This window comes from Anguilla rostrata, chromosome 16 (assembly GCF_018555375.3).
Source record: "Anguilla rostrata isolate EN2019 chromosome 16, ASM1855537v3, whole genome shotgun sequence".
Taxonomy (NCBI): Eukaryota; Metazoa; Chordata; class Actinopteri; order Anguilliformes; family Anguillidae; genus Anguilla; species Anguilla rostrata.
The window spans coordinates 18062429-18070632 of record NC_057948.1 but is presented as its reverse complement, the minus strand read 5'-3'; positions in this window follow the sequence as shown (position 1 = coordinate 18070632).

Genomic DNA, 8204 nt, shown 5'->3' with positions numbered 1-8204 from the left:
CAGTAATGCTCTGTGCATCGTTCTTTAACACTGCTAGTGCCGCGGCGCCTGCCTGCTCACTCACTCCTCACTCTGCGCACTCACACAGGCTACTTTTACACTTATACTTTTCACTTCTCTTTTTTTCCCCACCAGCAATAGCTTCTCTTTGTTCATGTTCATATTTCAGTTTAATGGCTTTTTGAAGCAGCAATGCATAATTCATGTCTAATTCCCTGGCCTGCACAGCAGTGGGGGCCCCAGGATCTCCACGGGCAGAGGAAATATTCTGTTTCTTGAACAAATGGTGGGGGGAGGCGTTGCCTGTGCGACCCTGGCTGAGCTGGAGAGATGTGGGCTCTGAACCTGTGAAAGCGCGCTGCTGTAAGTGGGACCCTGGCTGAGCTGGAGAGATGTGGGCTCTGAACATGTGAAAGCGCGCTGCTGCTGTAAGTGCGACCCTGGCTGAGCTGGAGAGATGTGGGCTCTGAACCTGTGAAAGCGCGCTGCTGCTGTAAGTGGGACAGCTGGCTGAGCTGGAGAGATGTGGGCTCTGAACCTGTGAAAGCGCGCTGCTGTAAGTGGGACAGCTGGCTGAGCTGGAGAGATGTGGGCTCTGAACCTGTGAAAGCGCGCTGCTGCTGTAAGTGGGACAGCTGGCTGAGCTGGAGAGATGTGGGCTCTGAACCTGTGAAAGCGCGCTGCTGTAAGTGGGACAGCTGGCTGAGCTGGAGAGATGTGGGCTCTGAACCTGTGAAAGCGTGCTGCTGCTGTAAGTGGGACAGCTGGCTGAGCTGGAGAGATGTGGGCTCTGAACCTGTGAAAGCGCGCTGCTGTAAGTGGGACAGCTGGCTGAGCTGGAGAGATGTGGGCTCTGAACCTGTGAAAGCGTGCTGCTGCTGTAAGTGGGACCCTGGCTGAGCTGGAGAGATGTGGGCTCTGAACCTGTGAAAGCGCGCTGCTGCTGTAAGTGGGACAGCTGGCTGAGCTGGAGAGATGTGGGCTCTGAACCTGTGAAAGCGCGCTGCTGTAAGTGGGACAGCTGGCTGAGCTGGAGAGATGTGGGCTCTGAACCTGTGAAAGCGCGCTGCTGCTGTAAGTGGGACCCTGGCTGAGCTGGAGAGATGTGGGCTCTGAACCTGTGAAAGCGCGCTGCTGCTGTAAGTGGGATCCTGGCTGAGCTGGAGAGATGTGGGCTCTGAACATGTGAAAGCGCGCTGCTGCTGTAAGTGGGACAGCGTGCGCACGGTGCGGTCTGTCATCGTTCAGCGGTCAGACCCGGCTCCTCAGAGCTGCTTCAGCGTTTCCCTGGTCATGGCTGTCGCCTCCAATAACAGCGCGTACACATGGGGACGAGCCCACAGGTCACCTGCACGTGTGCACCCAAGCTGAATTCTCTCTTGTCAAATCAATTTTTTAAAATCTATCTCCCCCAGTGTTGTCCTTATCTCCTGCAGCCCATTCAAGCCCAGCTTCTATTTGTCAAACTGAAAGGTAATGGAACCCCCCCCCCCCCCCCCTCCCAGCTCTCTCATACCCCAGCAGCATCATGGGAGTGGACTTGAGTGGCAGGGCTCAGCTGTGGGTGATTAAGTATTGATGGGTTTCATCAAGTCAGGCCGGCATCCTGACTCTCAGCTGGGGAACACCCTGATCCCCACCCGTCTCTCGCTCAGGTCAGAAGGGCTGTTTTTCAGGGTGGGGGGAGGGTAAGAGCACCACCGGAGTGATAGCACAGATTCTGCTGTCTAAAGAATATCTGGCTATAGGCAGTGACACTAGACTGTTCTAATGAATAGCCCACTTGCTATAGGCCACAGTGCAGTTCTAAAGGGAGAACAGTGAGTGGTCTTTAAAACAATCCTTTCAGGATGATTGATTTATTTTGGGGTGACAACTGACTGGACCAGGATATTCATGAGAGAAATAACACCAGGTACATTTTTGCAGGAGAGGAAATGGGGGATAGGGGAGGCATTTTGTAATTCTGTGGGGTTTCAAAAGGAGTGAAGGCATTTATTTTATGGGATGAATTAAAACTGTCTCCAGATATCAACTGGTTTGAATCATTCGAGCCTCCAGGCTTTTTTGGAGACCCCATCGATTATCACAAGTTCATGTTTTATTTTGAAGAGGTGTTTATTTTTTTCCTCTTTCCACACAGCTAGGGAATCACTTAGCTTGGATATTGGGCACCTTTGCCCTTCGTTGCCTGTGTGAGTTTTGGTGGAAGCTGAGAATATGGACTCAATGGTAATCCACCTCTGACCATCGCTACATGTTGAGAGAGTCACTGTGCAGACCCTAACTTTTCAGTTTCTGGTGTCTGTTACAAAATGTAATATAAACAAAGGTAATCTAATATCTCACCTCACAGTACTAATGTTCATGGGAATATCAACACCAATGGCAAATATGAACCCAAATCAATATAAAAGAGTGTTTGTTCTGTAGCTGGAAAAACAACCCCATGGTCTGGGTTTATGGTCCGGTAATATGCTCATCTTGTCCTAATAAATCTACAGAAACTTAACCAACAAAACACTGCCCTTCTACTCTAGCCAATGACACTGATAACAGTAAATAAACAGTCCTAAAGGTTCTCACATATTTTTGCTGTGTCAGTATTCTTTCTCAATTGTAGGATTCGTGCTGTATAATGTCATTTCGCAGGATATTTTCTATTAATTAAGAGCAGCAATAACTAGCAGATTCATTTGATTTGCTACTTTATCGAACACTGGTCTAGAAATACTACGTAGATCGGAATGTAGAGAACAGCTCAGCTGTTTCCTTTGGAATCTACCTGTTAATAAAAATAAAATAAATAATAAAATAATTAATAAAACCTGTTAATAAACATTGCTAAGTCACGATTCCACGGCACAATTTTGCATGTTTCATTTTTGTTGAGGTGTGCCAGTAGCAGTTAGCCTTTGGTTGAAATTTGGATGTGGGAAGGAATGGCCCCTATAACCCAGGTGAGAATCACTAAAAGATTAAATCTTTGGTTTAAGTGTTTCAGTGTGCGCTGTACAAATCCGTTTCTGCCAACTTGTGTATTCACTGTGAGAAAACCTACTTATATTTCTGTTGAATCCAACACTTCAAGAAGCATGTAGAAATACCATTAGGACATGATCTGAGGCATTTACTTGGCAATGGAGTTCCAAGCATTTATAGTCTTTAGTCTTAGCAAGGCCAAAGAGAATTGGGCTGGCAGTTGACATTCAAACAGTTGGTCATGTTTTGATTATAGCTGGAAGAAGGTAAACTTTGGGGATGTCTGTTCAGCAGTCGTACTCAAGACAGTACTACACTGTATTATATACCATATTTAAGACAAGAGTCAGTAAAAACAACACTTGCTGCTTGATTTTTATAATTGAAGGAATCTTCTGCTCAATAATGAGACCTTTTGATGCCTTGAGTGTTTCACAGACTGGCTATTTGTGTATCAGTTTCAAATAGTTTAAAATTTTTTTTTTTTTTTTTTTAATCAAGTAGTGGACAATAAGTTAATTTGTACATACAAGTAAAATAACATACTCTAGTGAGTATGAATCAACACCAGTTTTCTGGGAACACAAAACAATGCAGAGTATGTTTCAAAAGAGAAAAATCCATTTTCAGGGCACGTCTGGTCCTGTCTGCCGGCAAGACATAAACCTTTGTTTCACAAAGCCAGAAGACCTGTGCACCTCAAACAGAAGACAATGAGAGCGGCTTTGCATTGCTCTAAATCCACCATGGCTCTTTTACTTCTCTAAAATTATTAATATAGATACCCTTCAGATGTGCTCGGCTGTTATTCTCATTCTAAGAATATAGGGCTACTTAATATACCCATTTTCACACATTAATAGAGTTCACAGCTGCCCTGCAAGGCTCCTACGGTAAAGCTGATACACAAGCTGAGACTCCTACCCTAAGAGACTCAACGAACACCGAACCTCCGAATACTGCAATAAAGAAAGCTTGGAAGGTGCAATTCCTCTCATAGACACACGGTGGAGACATTGTGCAGAACGCAAACAACAGGAAGCCTGTTGAAGAATCTGTTGGGTTTCTTTAATCCCGACGCTGTCATTAGTATGGCACGTGGTTTTCATCTAAAATCAATACACATTTATCTCTGTCATAATCTTAATATAATTAGTCAGAAAAGCATATTGCATAGAAGTTTACTGCAGCAGAAGTCAAAATGGTGAAATATGAAATACTACAAAACGTTAAAATATTGAACAAAAATAAAGCATTCATTTTATTATTCTGTTTATTTACAACATGGTTTCCAATCCAACTTAAAACGTGTATTTTTATAGATTATTTTCTGTACCCATAAAATGTGTGCATGAATGAGTGGCTGATTCAGCTGAAGAATCGGTGATTCATTAGTGAGGGGGTGGCAGGGGGGTACGGGCTCCTCCTGCAGAGCGTGGCTTCCTTTCCCACAGCGTGTTCGCTGAGCGGGGATCTGCTGACGGTAGTAGCAGAGCTACACCTGGTTCTCAGGTGAACTGGGTCATGGCCTGAATTCCCCAGAGAAATGCCAGGAATGCTCATAATTACCCCCCTCCCCCCCGCCCCCCCATTTCGATAACTGGCTCCCCGATAGCCCTGCAGGCCTGGCCAGGTTCAGGCTCAGACTGCCTGCATCTCTGATCCTTATTTTCGCCTGCCACGCCCTTTCAAAGACCGGGGCCTGTGAGAGAGAGCAGTTTCAGAAGCCTGGTCCCCTTCCTCACCCCCTTCAGACACCATCAGAGATGGAACCCATCATGGTCCAGCCCGGCATCACGTGAGTAGATGAGACATCTAGACCACAGCCCCCCTCCCCCATGTAATTCCTCCCAGCACAGCACGATTGCCCAGATCTGTGTGTTTAAACAGAAACGTCTTGTAGCCTGAAATCATCTTCAGCACTGTTTGGCAGATGTGCCTTATGACTGCCAAAACCGGAGCTAAACTGAAACAAATTTAAACAAGCTTGAAAGGAGAAGTAAAGGCAACATTTTGTCTGAAGCTTAAGGTAATGACAACTAAATGTCAGAGGCTTATCACAAGGTTAATATTCAGAACTGATGCAAGGATTTTGAAAGAAAATGGATGATATGCCATGTGTAATGCAAAATGTATTAGTGTGTGCATGTTGGAGGTGAGGTGTAGGGGTCCCACACGCATGTGAGCAGTGTAGCATGGAGGAGGGACACAGGCAGAGGCTCTTCAGGCACCCTGATGTCTGAACAGTCTTTTCATAAACAATGCAAACATGTTACCAAATCAAAGCAAACTGTGTTCCATCCACACCTCCCATTGCATCAGCTTCCTGTATGCGTGTGTGCGGTTGGGGCGGGGGGCAGGGGGCGGGGGGGTGTTGCGAAGGAATGTGTGGTTCGGGTTTGTTTGGAGCACAGCAGCGGAACATGACAAGAGCACAGGCCTTGAATCGGCACATCTGTCAGAGAGATGTTTGGTGTGACGCCGCTGTGCTGTGAGCGGGGCTGCTGTCTGATAGGCTGCGTTTGTGAGCACACGCCGGAGAGCGCCGCCGCCTCCTCCTCCTCAGCTGCAGCGGTTCGGTTACGGGACATTCCTCGCTGGTGGCTAATGGGCTGCTGGGCTCCAGGGGTGATCTTTATGAGCCTCTCCTTGGAGACGAGGGGGTTTTGGGAGGAACCGAGACCAAGCGAAGTGTATCCAGACGTGGGCGGGGAGAGACGGGGCGGGCATTGCTGGTAGAACCCCCAGCGCCGGTCCGCGGAGTCCCATCGCCAAGCCGACTGACCAGTCGCCACCGTTTTCTGGGCACGCGGAGTTTGCGGTCACCGGGGGAAACGCGGTCATACCAAACCCTGTCAAAGCAAACAGAGCAGGAAAAGCACAACATGGCGGGGAGAATTTGTGGCTCTTGAGAGAGCAGAGCGTTTCAATCGTGTTGAACAAAAACACACAGAGAAGCCAAACTCCATCCTCCACACCTCTCCTCTGCAGAAGCAGACACGCACATTCAGACGCGCAGTAACGCCAGATAGGTCCCGCAGATGTGCTGCAGATTTACCCACGCTTCTGCACAATTTTATGGCCAACCACGAGGGGAAAAGTGCTTTTGTTTTCACACCGCATTCGTTTTTTTAATGTAAAATTTAACCAATAAATCCAATTTTGTTTAGATTTTAAGAGATTCCGTTTTTTGATGTTTGAAGCAAAGTGTATATTTTGTTTGTGTTTAAAAGAAGGTTTTTAAAAATGTGTCACTATACCTGCATTTCTCACAAATACAGTCATTGTAAAATACAGTCATTGCTTTGGCACACATTCCAGAATTTTGTATTTTTCTTCCTTTAATTCCGTAACCACTTTGAGATTAAGCTGCATTCTGTTTTTTGTAAAGACATGAAAATAACTTGGCTCGCGCGCAGCCTTAAAGCTCCAGATAAAAAGCCTAATGCTGCTCAATGTTAAATATGTGACAGGAATAATTAGAGCAAGAAAAATGATCGCAGCAGCTGTTTTATTTGGTGAATGCCCCGGGGGAGGGGTTTTAGCATCCAGCCTGTCTGGAGGAGCGCTCTGCCGGGTCTGGGGCGGCGGGGACGGGGCAGATGCCGCGGGGGAATCTGCCGGGACAGCAGATGGGAAAGCTGGGCCAGCTCGGCTTGGCTCGGCCGCGCTCGGCTCAGCCATTCTGGGAGCCTGATGCACTCTGGAATGTTTTTCTGGGGAGCAGTGGGGAGGCCTGATAGCGCGAGGTCTGGTCTGAAGGTGCGGTGTGGTCTGTGTCAAGGAACCCGAAAACACCCGAGACTCCTCCGCAGCGCAGTACAGACGTGAGTGGAAAGATCTGCACTCCCCTTCGACATCTCTAAACGGGACATTTCGAAACTTTAATCCCAAAGACCACACAGACACTAATTCCTACTTCTTGGCCAACCTGCCCGTGGGGAGGCTCTGAGGGAATGGGTCTTTGGTGCGTGGGATTGGATTCTCACCCAAATTGTGCCCCCTCCCCCTCTCTCTTTCTCTCCCCTGCCCCTCCTCCCCTCTCTCTTTTCCTCTTTTCTCAGTATTGTTTATCCCACACTTCATTCTACATTTATCTCATTTCTCTCCTCTGTGGAGCAGAGTACAGAATGCAGAATTAGAATGTGAGTGAGAGGGTTGCTCAGTGGTTATGGAACTGCTCTCCTATCTAAGGGATAGCAGGTTTGAATACTGGGGAAGTCAGGGGAGCTGACGAATGAAATATTCAGTACGAGCAGTGTCAGTAAATACCCAGCTGCATTAGATGGAGATGTGGAATGTGTGAGCGTTTCCCTGGCTGAAGGTGTCTGCTGAGCAGATGATGAATAATGTAAACCGAAGTCAGGCAGCAGTGCACTTTGCGCAGGCAGCCTGTCCCCAACATGTGGCTAAAAGCAGGGCCTGAGGTGCCGGCGCACTCTTTTTTTAAATACTTTCTCTCTTTTTTCCTTTGGAACCGCTCTTCGTTACGTTCTTTTAATAGCGTACAATCTGGCAGCACGGGCATCTGTTTCTCCCACACCCCATCTCTGACGGCGCAGTATGTCTCTTCGGCCAGCACGGAGGTCGGTGGTGGGGTGGGGTGGGGTGGGGTGGGGTTGGGAGGGGTGGGGAGGGGCACGGCGCACCGGCTGTGCGTCTGTCTGGGAGAGAGGCTGCAACATTCCAGCGTTTCGCGAAGGCTGGGAGCGGGCGAGAGAGCCTTCCTGTGTTCCGCGCGGCGCGTCCTCCCCCGCTGGCCGCTATCCCGGCACCCCGGCTCCAACTGCAAACACCGCGGCCGGGGAAGACATCTCCCACACTGCTGCAAGAACTCAGCGCTCGGGTAAACACTGGCCTGGGCTCTATTTATTTTCCCAATGGTTCAGATCTGGGGGAAAGGATCCTCGTTTAGCGAAGCCGCCCCTCGCAGCCCTTCCGTCCTGCGCCCCTCCCTCCGCGGCTCTTTATGATCTCCACCACCGCGGGATCCTCCGGGGCCGTCCGTCGCCCCCCTGTTAAAACGTCATGCCCTGGAGGTGTTGTAAAATTCTCTTTAAATGGAAAGTTAATTGTTTTCCAGCCAGAAATAGTGTAATTATTTTGTTTACTACAGTTGGGTAACTCACTCACTTCACCGTAGTCGGTTTATAACACCTCGTCTGATTCCATAGAGCGCAGCTGCCCACATTTAGTGTGGTATTATATAAAGGTAATGTGGT